At 41.5% G+C, this 19,956-nt stretch overlaps 1 long non-coding RNA gene across 1 annotated transcript; it reads left to right on the forward strand.

Moving 5' to 3' along the window:
* Window position 1: 1 nt before the first annotated feature.
* LOC138842725 (uncharacterized) lies at window positions 2-12,043 on the forward strand. The gene is made up of 3 exons (XR_011377534.1): window positions 2-225; window positions 778-1,121; window positions 11,608-12,043. It is a non-coding gene; the product is annotated as an uncharacterized lncRNA (long non-coding RNA).
* The last annotated feature ends 7,913 nt before the right edge of the window (window positions 12,044-19,956 follow it).

Below are 19,956 nucleotides of genomic sequence, written 5' to 3' on the forward strand. Positions count from 1 at the left end.
CGCCAGCTGTGGGGACTTTCCGCAGCGCTCAGTTCACATGTGAACGTCGGAAGTGATACGTGGGTCCGGCATTTCAGGGAAGGTGTGGGAAGTTGCTTTCTCCTAAGCTTTCGAAAGAAGGCGTTTGTTGGGGCTCTGTATCCGTCTTCAGTGAGGTGGTAAAGTTTCTATTGCTGGGGTCGCTCACACAGTTATCTCAGGCATGGGTCCCGTGTGGTGCAAAAGGTAGGTACGGGTTCGCGGCCCCACAGCACTAATAGAGGTTTTAAAGTCCCGTTTATTTTCTCAGAGCCTGGCCCCGTCCTCGCCATAGCTTCGCCTGCGTGAGTGGCGGGGTCATTCCCGGGAGGCGGGGACCTCCCGGTTCTGGAAGCGGGCTACTTGGGCGACCCAGAGGGTCCCAGCGCGGTGACCCTCTTCTGAGACTTGACCTTTTTTTCCCGTTTGCATTAAGGTAGAGTTTCTCAGCCTAAGCACTACTGACATTTTGGGCCAGATAATTCTGTTTTTTTGGGGGGGGGGAGCAGTCCTGTGCGCTGTAGGGTGTTTATCTGCATCCCCTTCTTTCCCCCAGTTGTGACAACCAAAAATGCCTCCAGATTACCAGACATCCCCTCCCGGGGAAAATCGTTGGGAGATAGGATTAGGTTTAGGAGATACTCTGGGTTTTGGGGAAGTGACCCTTTTTCAGAGCCGGCATCAACGATGTCTTAGCTACGTGAAGGAACTTGTGGCCGGGCTCGCCCGCTCTTCCAGACGCTCTCGTTCCTGTTCCAGCGTCTCGCTGGAGTCGGTCGTGGTCCAGGAGTCAGAGCCCGCACGGGAGAAGGAGCAGGTCACGACCTCGGTCCGGAAGGCGCCACCAGAGAAAGTACGGGTGCCACTCGCAGTCTTCCTCGCGGAGCGGGTCGCGACCCCGCAGGAAGTGCCGCTCTCGGGGAAGGTCGTATTACAGAAGGGCCTTCTCGAACACGCGGGGTGACAGTACTAGGGCTTTGACCCTGTAGTGTACCCACGCGGGGTGACAGTACTAGGGCTTTGACCCTGTAGTGTACCCGAAAGAACACAGCACTTGGAGGGAGAGATCCAGGAAGAGGTCGCAGCGCAGAACCCCGTTTCCTGTAAGTGAAGAAGGTGGGTGGGTTATTTGTGCTTAAGAGAGGCGCACAGTTTCACCTCTTTTTACATGTAGGGCGACAGTATATGAGTAGGCTAGGGAACCAAGGTTGTTGTGTCATTTAATTTCTTCGATTTCTTTTGATGTATGAAATCTCTGTAGCTTTGGGTTGGGGGCGGTATTATCTTTTTAAAAAAATAAATTTATTTATTTTATTATTTTATTTTATTTATTTATTGTTTCTGGCTGCGTTGCATCCTCGTTGCTGCGCATGGGCTTTCTCTAGTTGCGTCGAGCGGGAGCTACTCTTCGTTGGGGTGCGCGGGCTTCTCACTGCGGTGGCTTCTCTTGTTGCGGAGCATGGGCTCTAGGCGCGCGGGCTTCAGTAGTTGTGGCTCGTGGGCTTTAGAGCGCAGGCTCAGTAGTTGTGAAACATGGGCTTAGTTGCTCCATGGCTGCTCCATGGCATGTGGGATCTTCACGGACCAGGGCTTGAACCCGTGTCCCCTGCACTGGTAGGCGGATTCTCAACCATTGCACCACCAGAGAGGCTTGTGGGGGCGGTATTATCTGATTAGCAGACAAAACTATACAATCGCAATCCATAGCCTATTTTTAAATGGACATCATTCATACCCCTCGAGATTAAAGATTAATTGTCGCTTTAAATGGCTCAGGGTGGAGGAATCTAGTGCAGGCAGTTCTTAATGGAAACTTTTAAATGTCTATTAATGACAACATTAGTTTACCAGCTCTGAGCAGTTTTTTTTTTTTTTGCAGTACACGGGCCTCTCACTGTTGTGGCCTCTCCTGTTTCGGAGCACAGGCTCCGGATGCGCAGGCTCAGCGGCCATGGCTCACGGGCCTAGCCGCTCCGCGGCATGTGGGGTCTTCCCGGACCGGGGCACGAACCCGTGTCCCCTGCATCGGCAGGCGGACTCTCAACCACTGAGCCACCAGGGAAGCCCGGCCCACTTTTTTTTTTTTTCTTTTTTGGCTGCACCACACAGCATATGGAATCCTAGTTCCCCTACCAGGGATCGAACCTGCGCCCCTTGCATTGGAAGCGCAGAGTGTTAACCACTGGACTGCCAGGGAAGTCCAAAAACAGGCCACTTTTAGCAATCCAGTTGCCCTATAAAAGAGAGCTCTCAACTCCCAGATTCTTGTGATGACTGTCAACAATGATAAGGCTCCAAGAAATTGCCCAGTAAGCTACTTTCAATAATTCCTTTAACTCAAGGATGAAAATTAAACTAAACTTAAATGGAGAAATTTCTACCATGTTGATAGATACCAGAGCAACTCTACTTTTTCTTTCTTTTTTTTTTTTTGTGGCTTTGCCATGAGGCTGGTGGGATCTCAGTTCCTCACCAGGGGTTGAACCTGAGCCATGGCAGCGAAGGCCCCGAATCCTAACCACTAGGCCACCAGGGAACTCCCTTCCCCCCATCACCCCAACTCTATTTACTTTAAAACCACCGTGATACATGAAGAACCTCCTCAGAGTAATAAAAATATCTTAGTAGTGGGAGTTTCCAGTCAAGTTCAAAGAGTTCCTTTATTGGAACCCATAACTGTTGGCTCTTTCTCTGAAAGTCATACTTTTCTATTATGCATTACTACCCCTGTGAATTTCCTAGGTAAAGACCTGCTTTCTATAGCTATTTACTATTTATAATAGCCGAGACATGGAAGCAACCTAAATGTCATCAACAGATGAATGGATAAAAAAGATGTGGTATGTATACACATACACACACACACACACACACACACACACACACACCCCAATGGAATATTACTCAGCCATAACAAAGAATGAAATTATGCCATTTGCAGCGACATGGATGGACCTAGAGATTATCATACTAAGTGGAGTAAGTCAGACAAAGAAAGACAAATATAGTATGATATCACTTATATGCGGAATCTTAAAAAATGATACAGGGACTTCCCTGGTGGCGCAGTGGATAAGACTGCGCTCCCAATGCAGGGGGCCTGGGTTCGATCCCTGGTCAGGGAACTAGATCCCACATGTGTGCCACAACTAAGAGCCCTTGTGCTGCAACTAAGGCGCCTGTGAGCTGCAACTAAGACCTGGTGCAACCAAATAAATAAATAAATAAATATTTTTTATAAAAATGATACAAATGAACTTATTTACAAAACAGAAATAGACTCACAGACAGAAAACAAACTTATGGTTACCAAAGGGGGAAGGGAGAGGGGAGGAATACATTAATAGACACACACTACTATATATAAATAGATAAACAACAAGGGAACTACATTCAATATCTTGTAATAAATAACCTGTAATGGAAAAGAATCTGAAAAAGTTATACATATATGACTTTGCTGTACACCTGAAACTAACACAACGTTGTAAATCAATTATACTTCAATAAAAAGTTGGTTGTTTTGGGGGGAGAAAAAGATCTGCTTTCTAAATTACAAGGCCAAATAAGATTTTCCTCAGGAGAAATAACCTTAGACTTTCCAGACTCATCAGACACTGAAGCATTATGTGTTCTCCAAGCCCAAATTGATTGTCCAGAGGAGACTACTTAATTCCATAAAAGTATAGATGTTATAGATCTCTCTGAAATCCCTGATACTTTTTATCAGGGATGAAAAGTATTAAAATTCAGAATGATCATTACAATTCAGAATGATCCTTCTAAATTGCTTCCTAACTCACCTCAGTACCCCTTAAAGCCTGAAGCCCTATAAGGGGTCACCCCTATAACAGAAGATTTATTAAGGCAGAGGGTAATTATCCCCTGTATCAGTTCTTGCAGTGCTCCTATCTTGCCTTTAAAGAAGCCCTGTAGATGGGGATGGAGATTTGTATAAGACCTTAGAGCCATAAGTCTGTGATACTGACGTTTCCAGGGGTACCAAACCCAAGTACTTTGTTGGCAAATATACCAACTGAATCCAAATGCTTTACAGTTGTGATCTTATGCTCTGCTTTCTTCAGCATCCCTGTGGACAAAGTAAGTCAATATTTATTTGCTTTTACTTGGAGAAATCAAGTCGTATCGGACAGTAGTGCATCAGGGATTTACTGAGGCTCCCCCACACTTTTCACAAATTTAACATCAGGGTTTAAACACTCTGCTGCAATTTCTCAGAAATGCTACCTTGATTTAATATGTAGATGATTTAATATGTAGGAATCGATTCAACATATCTGTTACAACGACTGGCTTATAAAGGCTGTAAGGCCTCAAGATAAGCTTCAGTTACCACAAGAGATGGCTCATTATCTAGGTCATGACTTCTCTGCAAAAGGAATCTTTCTGTCTTTAGAAAGAATAAATACCATTCGGGACTTCCCTGGTGGCGCAGTGGTTAAGACTCTGCAGTCCCAGTACAGGGCACCCAGGTTTGATCCCTGCTCAGGGAACTAGATCCCACATGCATGCCACAACTAAGAGTTTGCATGCCACAACTAAAAGGTCGCATGCCACAACTAAGGAGCCCACCTGCTGTAACTAAGACCCGGCACAACCAAATCAATAAATAAGTAAATATTAATAAAGTAAATAAATACCATTCAAAATTATCCTAAACCTGTAAGGATTCCTCGGACTTGCAGGATATTGTAGGTCCTGAGTCTCGTAGTTTTCTTTATTGGCTTCCCCACTCTATGAACTAAAAATAGCACTCAGGAATCTCTTCCTTGGGAAATAAAACATAAGGAAACCTTTACTGAACTCAAATGGGCTTTACAAAATCCTCCCACATCATTGCCTCCCAAATGTACTAGACCCTTTGTATTGTTCATCCATGAATGGAACAATCTGGCTTTAGGAGTCCTCACTCAAGAACATGGAGGAAAAAATAGACCTATAGCCTATTACAGCCTGCAGTTGGACCCAGCAGTCAGGGCATATCCTAATTGTTTAAGAGCAGTAGCTGCAGCAACAAAATTGTAGAGTCTTCCTCGGAACTTTTTCAGGGAAATGAATCATACCTACAGGTTCCTCATGCTGTAGAAAGTTTACTAAATACTGAGCATTCACAGCATTTCTCAGTCAGGAGACTAACATCTTATGAGATTCTGCTGTTTCCTGTGTTCTTCAAACCTATGCATTCTTTGCTATAACTCTTTAAACCCTGCTACCCTCCTGCCTTTACCCAACAAAGGAGAGACGTATAACTGTGTTGAATTGGTTCCTCAAAGTTTGACTCCTAGATTAGATTTATAGGAAACCCCACTAACCAATCCAGAATTAATACTCTATGTTGATGGCTCCTATGCCAAAAATTCTGCAGGTAAGTATCAGGCTCTTATGTTATTACTGCCCCAAATGAATGATTAGAAAGGAAAGTTCTTCCCCAATTTAATTCAGCACAACCTGCAGAGTTAGTTGGCTTGACTCAAGCCTGTGAGTTAGCCAAAGATAAAACTATAAATAAGTATGACCAATAGAGAGTATGCTTTTGGAGCAGTCCATGATTTTGGTATACTATAGAAACAGAGGGAATTCCTAACATCAAATGGCATGCCTATAAAAAATGGACCTCAGAGTGCTGAGCTCCTCTGCACTATTACAGCCTTCACAAGTTGCTGTCAGAAAAGTTGAAGCTTATACAGATCAGACCGTGAATATCAAGGAAATGTTATAGCTGACTTTTATGCTAAGGTTGCAACTCAAGAGATTCAAAGTGTACCAAAACTCTGTCACGAATTAACTCCATAAAATTGATCTAAATCAATCACTTATGATAACTTACTTAACAGACAAGCAAGTGTATCTATATTAGAAAACAAAAGTGGCACTAAGTAGGATGAAAATTTGATATAAAAAGAAGGCTGGGACACCCTGAGTAGCCACCTGGTGTTTCCTGAATCCCTCAAGTTGCCACTTTTGCGAGCACTCTATGACTATTCACCATGGAATTGACAAAATGATTCAAATTATGAAAAAGTATTGGTGGGGTAACTGTTTTAAGATGGTGTGAAGCATCTCTAATTAATGTCTAACCTGCCAATCACATAACCTGGGTAAGTCCATTATAGTGGCTCCAGAACTGCTCCCTCACCATCTGGACCATTTGAACATGTACATTTGCACTTCATTCATTTGCCTCCTTCTATGGGCCATCAGTATGTACTTAATAATAGTATGTCTGTTTTCTAGATGGGTAGAAGCTTTTCCATGTTGGAAAGCTGATGCCACCACTGTAGCAAAGAAATTATTAGAAAATGTTTTTCCCCTTCAGGGAATCCCAAACTTAATTTATTTTTAAAATTTTATTTTTCGCTGCATTGGGTCTTCGTTGCTGTGTGCAGGCTTTCTCTAGTTACAGTGAGCGGGGCTACTGTTCGTTGCAGTGCGCGGGCTTCACTTGTGGAGCATGGGCTCTCGGCGTGCGGGCTTCAGTAGTTGTGGCACGCGGGCTCTAGAGCACAGGCTCAGTAGTTGTGGCTCCCGGGCTTAGTTGCTCTGCAGTATGGGATCTTCCCGGACCAGGGCTCGAATCCCTGTCCCCTGCATTGGCAGGCAGCTTCTTAACCACTGCACCACCAGGGAAGTCCCCAAACTTAATTTCAAGTGATAGAGAGATTCACTTTACTGGACAAGTTATAAAACAACTAGACAAGGTTATTCAAACGTAATGGCGCTACCACTGTCCCTGTCATCCTCAATCTTCAGGAAAGGTTGAATGCACCAATAGCATTCTAAAATTAAAATTGACGAAATTAACTGAGACCATAGGATTACCTCGGCCTAAAGCGTTACCTTTAACTCTTAAGACAATAAGATCAACACCTTTTGGAAAATATAAGTTGACGCCTGATGGACTTATATATACTAACAAATGTAATACAGATAGCTAGTGGGAAGCAGCCGCATAGCACAGGGAGATCAGCTCGGTGCTTTGTGACCACCTAGAGGGGTGGATAGGGAGGGTGGGAGGAAGACGCAAGAGGGAGGAGATATGTATAGGTATAGCTGATTCACTTTGTTATAAAGCAGAAACTAACACACCATTGTAAGGCAATTATACTCCAATAAAGATGTTAAAAAAAAATAAGTTGACGCCTGATGAAATCATTACTGGGTGACCCATGCCCTTAATGATAGAACCCCACCTGCTCATCCAGCTCTTGTGAACTCTGATATGACCAAGTACTGTAAGGCTCTAGTGCAATATTAGAAGCTTATTTCCAGGAGGTCAAAGAGGCCTTTAGAGACCCTCAACCTGATGAGGACTTTCTACCCCACACTTTGGAACCCAGTGACAGTATTCGGGAAAACACATCAACCAAAAGCTGCACTTGAACCTTGATGGAGTCCCATCAGGTTCTTTTAACCTCTCAGATAGTAGTCAAATTACAGAGTGTTGAACCGTGAGTTCATATCTTTCAACTAAAAAGAACTCCCTCAGACTCTTGGACCTGTCAACCTACAGCCGACTTAAAATTAAGGATACCAGGGAAAAATTTTCCCCAGAAGCAGACAACCACATGATGTAGACAACTTTCCCAAGTCAATGGAGCAAGACCACTGGTGCCAAAATTAACGTGCTTTTATTATTAATAATTCTATTAAGGCTTTACTAATGTTAAGTATAAACACCTCTTAATTGACACTGTACAAAAAAAAATAGCATCAGTGACTAAGTAAGTAGAATGTTGGATATGTACCCAGATTGATGAAGAACCTGATGTATTCTTACAGTTATATCTTGCTAACAAAACAGTTTGGTATCAACCCAATGGATTATGGACACATTCCTAAAGCCTAACTAACCAGTTCTTCCCAATTATATTTCCTATTCATCCTCCAATAAAAGAAAAATTTCCACTTCATATTTTCAGTAATCAAATAGATTGTCCCTCTTTGGGACTTATCACTCCTCAATAGTGTAATGAAACTGTTCGGATTAGACTTTCTTAACAAAACCCTAAAAGATTCTCTACCTATATTCATTACCAATACTATGACCACAATAAAATTTTCCTGACTGGATGTTCTCCAGTCCCTAATCCCATGGCGAATTCTTCCTTCTATTTAAATTCAGTAATCGAAGCACTGCTTGCTCATGGTTCTTGTTTTTGTCTTTTTGTGTTTTTTTTTGCGGTACACGGGCCTCTCGCTGTTGTGGCCTTTTCCGTTGCGGAACACAGGCTCCCGATGCGCAGGCTCAGTGGCCATGGCTCACAGGCCCAGCCACTGCGAGGCATGTGGGATCCTCCCGGACCGGGGCACGAACCCGTGTCCCCTGCATTGGCAGGCGGACTCTCAACCACTGCGCCACCAGGGAAGCCCACTCATGGTTCTTGAAGAAACCTCAGGTAACCAATCCACAAATTGCCCAAGCCAATACCATCAAAATTTAACTCTGTCCCTAAGAGGAGTGGGGCTTTATTTCCAATGCAACACCACCCTGTATCAGGAACTTCCCCTAAACTGGAATGGTCATTGTGGGTTAGAGCTATTAACTCCCAATAGTCAGAAACAAACAAAAAAAATCTGCACATGAAACCACCAATCTTGATTCATTTATTCATAAGATACCAGTTCATAAGAGAAATCCATGAAGCACCAAAACCCTCTACACACAATGCTGGATTCCTTCCTTTGTCAGAGCATTAATTCTTCATATTGGCACCTGTAAATTAGAAAAGACTGTTTTATATATTCCTAAAATTTAAAAAAAAAAAAAAAGCTTCAGTGACACAGCTAATTCTCTCCAAGCCTTAGATACCAAGGTTTCCAGCCTTGCTTCAGAAGTCTTACAAATAGAAGAGTCTTAGGCACCTAACTGCCCAACAAGGAGATGCGTGTATTGTCATTGGTGAAAAATGTTTCCATGTTAATAAATCAGGAATTGTTACCCCCAATTTAAAAGATCTTAAAGGTAGGTAACATGGTTCATCCATTGATTTCTTTAGTTAAGTCTTGGCTCCTGGGAATCTCTGCCCTAGGGAATTTTTCAGTCCTTGGTTATTATTCTCATAGTCATCACATTAATTTCCCTAGTGTGTTGCATCTTCTCAAGATATTTAAATACCTTTCAGCAGCTACTCACGCATCAGACGATGTCCATCAGGGTTAGGCAACTAGAAGAACTCAGTGATCCAACCACCCATGTCTACCATGACTATACAACTGTCAGTAATAGTGACTGCACACAATCCACCCCCCCCCCCGCCAAAAAAAGAAAGGAATCCCCTGGTGGTCCAGTGGTTAGGACTTGGCTCTTTCACTGCCAGGACCCGAGTTCAATCCCTGGTTGGGGAACTGAGATCCTGTAAGCCTTGTGGTGCGTCCAACAAACAAACAAACAAACAAACAAAAAACCAATCCATCCTACCAACGTCAACAGTGGTACCCAAGAGTAACCCTATACTAGAACATATACAGGAACAAGAACTTGCTGAGAGTATGACCAAAAGTGGAGACCAGCCTTAAAAATCCCCTGAGCAGGGACTTCTCTGGTGGTCCAGTGGCTAAGACTGCACTCCTGATGCAGGGGGCCAGGGATTCGATCCCTGGTCAGGGGACTAGATCCCACATGCCACAACTAAGTTTTCGTATGCTGCAACTAAAGATGCCACATGTGGCAACGAAGATCCCAGGTGCCGCAACTAAGACCCAGAGCAGCCAAATAAATATTTAAAAAAAAAAAATCCCGTGAGCAGACAAAACCAATTAGGCCATGAAAGGGAAACTTAATCTAGCTTATTTCATGAATGTAAACGAAATTCAATTTATTTCTTGTAAATGCCTCTGATAATCATAAATGAAATTTAAATTGTCTTCCTAAAATGGTATAAGATAATCACTTTTAACCAATCTCCTACTGTCTGGAAACCCTATTGTAATAATCAATCATTGTAAAGGTTGAACAACTTCCTATTCTCGTGTTATAAGCCATCCCATAGGGACATGCCTTTGAGCTTCTTGCCACTTTCTATCTGAAGTCTACCAGTTTGCGAACTCTTCTTTTGTATGCGCAGTAAACTCTTAACATTTTACTTTGATCTGATTTTATTTTTGACAGGTCTTAACAGAAATGAGGGAGGCTTTCTAGAAAAAGGAAGAGTATTAGGAAAAAGTACACAATTAGAGAAGTGTAGACATGTCAAAAGAAAAATGAGATAGATTAATTTGACCTCAAAGGTCAGTTGAGACCAGCTCATAAAGGGTTTTTTGAAAGCCCAATGTGAGTTAGTAGGCAATGGACTCCCCTTAAAGTTCCTTTGCAGAGGAGAGGGAAATCATCTGAGCTGACCTTACGAATACTTTGGAATCAGTTACTAGGTTACACTGAAGTAGGATTAGACTATCAATCCAGAGACCCCGAAGGTACTTCTGTAAAGATGTAGGCAAGAGGTGTTAAGGAAGCATGGGATTCCTACAGAGAGAACAGGATGACTTTGCACTGAATATTACAGGGAGGATCTTATGGGAGAGAGAAAAGACATAAACAGAAGAAACAATCAATAACCAGAGGAATCTATCATAAAATACAGGTATAGACAATTAGAGAATGAGGGCGACTCAAGCTGCTAACAGTGTGAGGTATGAACCTTCCCTCATGGTAAACACAATACCAGAAATAATAAAAATAATACTCTTGTCTCCAATGTTCATTGACAAGGAGGCCATTAAAAGCTTTGGCTTTAGAGCTAGACACACCTGAGTTTAATGCCTGGCTTGGATACAACTAGGTCTATAATACTGAACAAGTGATGTAACCTCTCCAAGCTGCAGTTTTCTCAGGTCTACAGCACTACCTCTTTCACTGTGGGCTGTGATGAGAATTACACGAGTATGGAAAAGGTACTGGCATAGTTCCTGGTACCTAGGAAAAGCTCAATTCATATTTGTTGAATGAATGAATATGAGCTAGTAATCTTAAGAGCTCTCTGGGGGAGGTAAGACCTTGGAATATATGTGAAATGCAAGGGGAGAAGGGGTCCCACGGACACTAATGGAGGGACAATAAAGCAGGGTGGATAAGGCATGGGCTTTGGAGTCAGATCTGGGTTCAAATATCAGTTCTGTCACTTATAATACTATGAGGAAATCATCTAATTCTAAACCTTGTGAACAGAAAAAAAACTGAAGCAAAAATGTCACACATCTTTTTTTATTGCAATAAAATGTACATAACATACAATTTATCATTTTAACCATTTTTAAGTATATGGTTTTGTGGCATTAAGTATAATCACATTGTGCAACCGTCACCACCAGCCATCTCCATGGATACATGGATGTAAGTTACATTGTTGGTTTTTTTTTTTTCCTTTTCAACTTGGATTTAGAGAAAAAATAAACATAGTATAGAAGGTTTCATATTACACCCCCACACAGTTTCCCTATGAACATTGTCATCAGTGTGGTACATTTGGTATAATTAATGAACCGATATTGATGCATTATTATTACTGAAGTCCATAGTTTATAAACTACAGATTTCCTTAGTTTTTACCTAATGTCTTTTTTCTGTTCCAGGATCCCATCCAGGACAGCACACTACATTTATGTCTCCTGAGGCTCCTCTTAACTGTGACAGTTTCTCAGACTTTCCTTGTTTCTGATGCACAGATTTGAGGAGTACTGGTCAGGAATATTGTAGGTGTTGGTTATTTTTTGTATGTAATATTTCATGATTAAAAATTACTAATCAGGGGGACTTTCCTGGTGGTCCAGTGGTTAAGAATCCATCTGCCAATGCAGGGGACACAGGTTCCATCCCTGGTCTGGAAAGATCCCATATGCCATGGGACAGCTAAGCCTGTGCACCACAACTACCACAGCTACTGAAGCCTGCATGCCTAGAGCCTGTGCTCCACAGCAAGAGAAGCCACTTCAGTGAGAAGCCCGCGCACCATAACGAAGAGTAGCCCCACTCGCCGCATCTAGAGAAAAGACTGCGCACAGCAATGAAGACCCAGTGCGGCCAAAAAAAAAAAAAAGAACCTAAGAGTGGTGATCATTAAAAAAAAAAAAAGAAAAATTACTAATCAGGGACTTCCCTCGCAGTCCAGTGGTTAAGAATTCGTGCTTCCACTGCAGGGGGCACAGGTTCAATTTCTGGTTGGGGAACTAAGATCTCGCATGCCATACGGCGCGACCAAAAAGAGAAAAAAATTACTAATCGTGATAGCAATACCTGTTGGGGCTACCTTAAAACACACACAGACACACACACACACACAACACCTCTATGCTATCAATTTAGTGCAAGCCAGCATCATTTCTCACTCTAATCACTGCAGTTGTCTCTCTGCTCTATATTGGGCCTCCACTCCCCCCATCTTTTCTCCACACAGCAGCCAGAGAGGCTTTAAAATATAAATCAGCTTCTATTTCTTCTGGTCTCCAGATGCTTCAATGGCTTCTTTTCTTGTAGACTAAAATACACTACAGGATCCTTCATGCTCTCATCACTTATCACACTTCCCCCGGCTCACTCTGCTCTGTCACACTGGCTTCCTTGTAGCCCCTGAAACACACCGCACTCCTGCCCTAGGACCGTTGCACCTGTCCTTTACCTGGAACGTTCCTCCCCCGCACAGCCACAGGCTCACTCCTCCACTCTTTCTAGTCTCTGCTCAGATGTCACCTCTTCAGAGGGGCATTCCCTCGCACCTTAGCTTGCAGCCCGCCCCCCACAAGTTGTCCTCTTTCTCCTAGCTTTTTTTTTTTAATTCAAAATATCACTACCTGACATTACATTCTACATCTTAATTTGTTTATTGTCTGTCTCTTCCATTAGAATACAAGTTTCACGAGGCCAAGCACTTAATACAATTTGTTTATTGCTGTACCTTAGGCTCAAAGTTAACAAATATTGGTTACATTAATTAGTCAATAAAATACTTCTTTTCTTTTTTTACAAGGAAGTTGGTTGTTAGGTAAGGTGGTTCACAATCTGGGACTCCTGAACTCCTAGATATCTTTGAAGGTGGCAGTTTTCTGAATTTCTAAAGATCTGGTCAGACTACAAGTTACTTACAGGGGGATGGTTCATTAATGGATATATCTCCAGAACCTAGGATAATTCCTTGAATACACTGAGCACTCAATAGAGATACCCGTATTATAATTAACTGGAATGAAATTGGCAATGTGGCAAAGCAAAATCTTTGTGATGGCAGCATATCTGAAAGGCAGAGGAATACTGAGAAAGTTTATGTACAAGGACAATAATCACACATTAAAATTATATAATGTTTGTTAGTAACACTGTTATGGACTGAATTGTGTCTCCGTGCCCCACCCCTCCCCCTGTAGCCCTAACCCCCACTATGACTATATTTGGAGATAGAGCCTCTAAGGAAGTCATTAAGGTTAAATGAGGTCATAACAGCGGAGCGCGGAGCCCTAATCTAATAGAACTAGTGTCCTTATAAGAAGAGGAAGAGACAGGTGTGCACAGAGAAAAGGCCATGTGAATACACAGTGAGAAGGCCACTATCTGCAAGCTAGGAAGAGGTCTCGAAAAACCAACCCCTCTAGCACCTTGATCTTGGACTTCCAGCCTCCAGAACTGTAAACAAATAAATTTCTGTGGTTTTAAGCCACCTTGTCTGATTTCAGTCACTATGAGTGGTATCATCTTAGAAGGTGAAGAACAATAGAAGGAAGGCAAGGAAGACACCCCATCCCGTGTTTTGGGGGTGGCTTCAGATTCATTGTTTTATGTACTATATGGGAAGATATCTATGAAATAAAATTGTATCTCAGTTGTAAATAATCAATAGATTGGTTCTCTTTCATTCAAATAATGTTCATAATTTAAAAGTCCTGGAAAAATAAATTCACAATCAAATTTTATATGTGCAACTACATTGATACAAGTTAAACCTCGGTAATTGGATAGCTTGTTCATTTTTTTAAGTGTTATGGAAACATAAATGATCTTGGTCTGTCAGAATTTTCATTAAAAATAATACTTCGGCCAAACCCACAGTAATAACCTACATACAGCCATATTCAGTGACTAAATTGTGTTTATGCTTTTCTTAAGCAATGGCGTTCATTTTGACCATTTATCTAAACAAAATGCGGCAAACAGCAATAGAAAAGACAAACGTAACCCTGGGCTGCATTTGCAATCAATGCACAGAGCTGTGGCATTAGCTTTTGGAAGAGTATTTAAACACTGCCACACAGTGTCCAGCTGTGTGTTCTGCCCTTGGTCTCAATAGAAGTCTGAATTACAAGCACTACCAGGTTCACAAGATTGTTAATTCTGTAAAAACACCAAATGGACTTCAAAAAGGGAAGTATAAAAATCTTAAGACTCTAATAGTGTATCCTAGCTAAAATTCCATGAAGCACATGACTGTAGTTGTGACAAAGTGGTCTTTTTTTTTTAACATCTTTATTGGAGTATAATTGCTTTACAATGGTGTGTTAGTTTCTGCTTTATAACATAGTGAATCAGCTATACATTTACATACATCCCCGTATCTCCTCCCTCTTGCGTCTCCCTCCCACCCTCCCTATCCACCCCTCTAGGTGGTCACAAAGCACCGAGCTGATCTCCCTGTGCTATGCGGCTGCTTCCCACTACCCAGCTATTTTACATTTGGTAGTATATATAAGTCCATGCCACTCTCTCACTTCGTCCCAGCTTACCCTTCCCCCTCCCCATGTCCACTACTGGGCATATACCCTGAGAAAACCATAATTCAAAAAGAGTCATGTACCACAATGTTCATTGCAGCTCTATTAACAATAGCCAGGAGATGGAAGCAACCTAAGTGTCCATCGACAGAGGAATGGATAAAGAAGATGTGGCACATATACAAAGTGGTCTTATGAGCATGTTTACTGTTAAAGTAGAAGCCCTGCCAGAAAGACTTTATATATAGTGTGTTAAACTTATTAATGTTTGAGCTTTTTATTTTACAAATTTCATAACATTTTCTATTTATCAGTGCTAATTTTACGTGATGGTACATAGGACCAAGTTCTCTAAAAGAATTTGTTCAAATAAAAGTATATTTGCCTCGGGAATTCCCTGGCAGTTCAGTGGTTAGGACTTGCCACTTTCACCAATATACTTCGAGTTAGGAATCATGTTTAATTGAGTTTTGTTTTCCCTGTAACTGGTAAAAAAGGATATATGGAGAAAATGCTTGTTGAATGAATTAACAAATGGATAAGCACAGTTCAGAATTTTAGAAAGAAATTTCTAGAGAATACCAGATCATACAGCTACTGTTTACTTCTAGTTTCCTCCTTTTCTGAAAATAACATGTAGATGGACAAATTCAAAACTAGCTGTCAGTTTTAAATCCTTCTTTATTCAGCAATGTCATCCTCAAGAGAAATAAATGTACTAAAATGAAATCCTTCTTTAATCTAATTACCTTGATCAGAAAAATTAAACCAGGATGTGCTATTCTTTGCTCTTATGTGGTCTTTAATTTAAATAAAATCTGGCATAAAGCATTTCTCTTTGTGCATGCAACATAAACTCAGTATTAACTCATTTTATTTTTTATTCATTTAAATACTGAAAACCTCTATGGTAAGAGAAGATCAGATGTTGGAGAAAAAAATAGTACTGACTGGTCTTTTGAACTCATGATCACTAACTTCAAGTGATGCCTAGCTGTCCTACTCTGTCTAGTCAATTTCATCCTAAAAGATTACATTGGACCTGCTTCTTTCTCTTCAGATCTTTAATATCTCCTGCCCCTCCTCAATCTCAGATGCTCATGTCACTGGGGTAAAAATCACAAAGGGATTTCCACAAGTGCTCAGCACTAAGCTATCATCTTACCCTCATTTGTATTCCTGCTCTGCCTTCCCACCTGTTTTAGTCCATTCAGGCTGCTATAACAAAGTACCACAGACCGGGTGGCTTAAACAAAAGTTCATTTCTCACATTTCTGAAAGCTGGAAGTTCAAGAACAGGGTGCCAATATGGTCAGGTTCTGGTAAAGGGCTTCTTATGGGTTGCAGACTGCTGACTTCTTGCTGTGTCCTCACATGGTAGAAGAGATGAGGAATCTCTCCAGGGTTCCTTTTATAAGGGCACTAATCCCAATCATGAAGCCCCACCCTCATAACCTAATCACCCCCCAAGGGCCCCACCTCCTAATTTAATCACCTTGGGGATTAGATTTCAATGTATGAACTTGGGCACCAACATTCAGACCACAGCACCACCATATTGGGTAAACTGTTTGTGCTCCCATTTAAGGCCAACTCTTCCACTTGTCCTCTGGACCTACCCTCTCTCCTACTCAAGAACATGGCTCCACAACCGTACAATCTCTCTCCTACATAACCCATTTTCCCCTCTCTACTAGATTATTACCATCAGTATACAAACATGCTATAATATATCCCATCTTAAAATAAAAAACAAAAACAAAAAAACCTTGATAGAACCACCCTCTTTAGCCACCAGCCCAATTCTTTGCTTCTCTTTACAGCAAAACTCTCTAAATTTATATCCACTATGATGATTATAATTTTTTTTAAAGGAAAAATGTTGGCAAGGATGTAGAGAAATTAGAACCCTCATACATGCCTGGTAGGAATGTAAAATAGTGCTGTCACTGTGAAAAACAGTTTGACAGTCCCACAAAAAGTTAAACGTAGTGTTATCAAATGACCCAGCAATTCCACTCCAGGCATGTACTAAGAGAACCGAAGACATTTGTTTACACAAAAACTTGTACATGGATGTTCACAGCGGCATTATTCATAATAGCCAAAAAATAGAAACAACCCAAATGTCCATCAACCAGTGAATGGATAAACAAAGTGTGGTATATACATACAGTGGAATATAATTTAGCCATAAAAAGGGATGAAGTATGGATGCATGCTACAACAAGGCTGAACTCTTAAAACATGCCAAGTGAAAGAAGCCACACACACAAGACCACATGTTGTAGGATTCCTTTTATATGAAATGTCCATAATAGGCAAATCTATAGAGACAGAAAGTAGATCAGTGGTTGCAAGGGACTGAGGGGAATGAGGCATGTTGCCAATGGGTAAGGAGTTTCTTTTTGGGGGGATGAAAGAGTTCTGGAATTAGTGGTTATGGTTACATAACCTCGTGAGTATACTAAAAACCACTGAGTTGTATACTTTAAAAGGATGAATGTTTTACTATGTACATTATATCTCAATTAAAAAACTCCTCTAATTTGCCCAAACCTACTATCTTGACATCCTCTTTTCTTATTTTTTTTTTCTTGAGTCTATTCCAGTCTGGTTTTCATTCCCAGTAACTCATGGAAACTGCTATTGTTGATGTCAACGATGCCGTGTTGTTTTCTGTACTTTTAATCAAAACATTTTCACAGAATGTCAAGGAAAAATAGTTAAAAATTCCTTTAGTGAATGAATTTGTCCTCATGACAGAGGATTCTGAAAGTTATAGAAAGGAAGCTAAAGGTGTTCATTATGGGCGGGATTTTATCGTTGCATTCTATGGTGCATAATAAGGTGTGAGATTATGCATTTTTATAGTATAGCTGACTGTTCTAGGTGTCTGTTTAAGGGGAGCATATGTTAGGGTTAAAAGCCTTTTGAACCCTATTCCCCAAATCCTGCAAGTGTTTTCTTCCTTCCAATCAAGTAAAGCTATTTACCATCTCAGTGTATTCAGTCAGCTTTTGAAAGGTAGATTCAGTATTTCTGACAAACTAGGACCCTGCTGCTTGATAAGCAGATGTTCACATTCATGTTTCCCCATAATCTGCCCCAATTCTACATCTCCAGCTTGATCTTCCAAACTTCCACACCACAAACTCGTTGCTCTAGCCAAGCTGGTTTGTTTTCTGTCCCCAAGTTATAAAATGGGCAATTCTATTTCTATCATTTTGCTAAGAACTTTGCTCCTGTCTAAAACATTCCCTTCCTTTCCAGAATTCCCTGGTGGTCCAGTGTTAGGACTTGGCGCTTTTACTGCCATGGGCCTGGGTTCAATCCCTGGTTGGGGAACTAAGATCCTGCAAGCCGCGTGGTGTGGCCAATAAATAAATAAAATAAAATAAAATATTTCCTTCCTTTCCCTCTGCCTGCTCTTCAAGATTTATTTGAGAGTCTATGCCATTTACTTATTCAGTAAACATCAACTGAGTGCCTTCCATATGCCATGTACTGTCTGGAATACTGGGGTACAATAAAAACAAGGCTGTCCTTACGTAGTTTATATTCTAGCAGGAAAATGACACATTACAAAATGAATTAAAACGTTATTACAGTTGTGATAAATGCTAAAAATATGAGGCACAGGAAAATAGGATAACCTATACTGGGGAAAATTAACTGGTCTGGGGGATCAGAAAGGCTTTCTCTCAGAGAAGACATTGTTGCTTTTTGGAAAGCAATATGGCAATATATTAAATCACACAAAAACTTTAACCCAGAAATCCCACTTTTGAGACTTTATCATATAACAATAAAAGTACCAGTACTTAAAGTGTGACTCTGACTCCTAGTAAAGTTGCAAGCATTATAATGTATAATATCCCACCAAGCCAGGCTGCCCAAGAGGTCAAATCTCCAAGCCAGACTGGTGGATTGAGGAAAGCAAATGCAGGTAACCCAGTAAGTTATTAAAAAATATTCAGGTGGGTGGACTCATCACGAGATGCTTAGAACATTCCAGATAAATCAGATTTAGGTCCAATCGCATAATACAAAGTATCCAGCACCTGAAAGCTTGCTATAAGGTCCTGATGGAAGTCTCCCAGTAAAAGTTTATCCATTAATGGGGTTTGATGAAATGGTTGTTGAACATGGGGGCGATGGCTAGTTCTGGCTACCTGGAGCACATTTGTCTTATTGGCCAAACTGGCTGATGTGTATGGTCCTTTGCCTATGGGAGGCAGATTGCTGTATGAGATCCTGTTCCATTGGTAAAACATCACAGTTGCATTGCATTGTACCTTGAAGTAAAGCTCACCTGTTGTTAGATTGAGGACAGAATAGTCTACCTTTACATAGGGCAAGACAAGTGCTGAGTCTCGTGAGATAACATCTGTGATTATTTGGTTGTTGAGCCAAGGTTGCAAAAATTGAGTATGGTCAAGTAAAGGCTGTGAGAAGCTTGAGGGAGCAGGACACAGAGTAGATTGCATGACATGTATCCTTTGAAAAGGAAGTCTCGTACAGAATCAATAGTGTAGCCTTGTGCAGTATTTCTCCATTTTCTACGCTGGACCCATCGACATTCTCGTTATTACATTGCCTCTGACTGTGCCTTTACTGAAGTCAAATTCCTTGTGCAGGTCTCATAACCCACAGACGTACAGTTAGTTATGGTTCCTCTGATGTTCAGGTGGGTATGGCTGAGACGGCTCATCTGATTGAGGAGCAGCGCTCTACTGAGCAAAGGTGTGCACTGAAGAGTTACATTGCTGTGCAGAGTAGAGCAATCCTCAAACAAGCAATACAGGTGGCCATTAGGCATGGACACAAATGTCACATTCTTAGTTAGGCAGAGGCACCGATCAGTCCTTATATTGTAATGACACCACTTTTGTGGGTTATTGGGAATGCTATTGACAGGTACACATCTGGATTTGTGTGCTGTTTGCTTGCTTTTCCTGGCTTCTGAGTAGACACCCAAAAGCCAAATGACATGGTACAGGAGACTTCATAACACGTCTCGATGGTGGCTGCAATGGGGACACGGTGGTCAGCTTCCATGGTGATACTGTAGATAACATCCTCCTGTGATAAGTCTTCATGGCAGGAAAGAGCTGTGTCAAGCTGCTACATCGAGGGGTGCCTCCTGAAGCATTGCAAGCCTGGTATTTCCATGCCAGAGCCACCAACCCAAGAAACATTCATCTGGAGGAGCAGCAGGAATAA

Source organism: Globicephala melas, chromosome 1 (genome assembly GCF_963455315.2).
Source record: "Globicephala melas chromosome 1, mGloMel1.2, whole genome shotgun sequence".
Taxonomy (NCBI): domain Eukaryota; kingdom Metazoa; phylum Chordata; class Mammalia; order Artiodactyla; family Delphinidae; genus Globicephala; species Globicephala melas.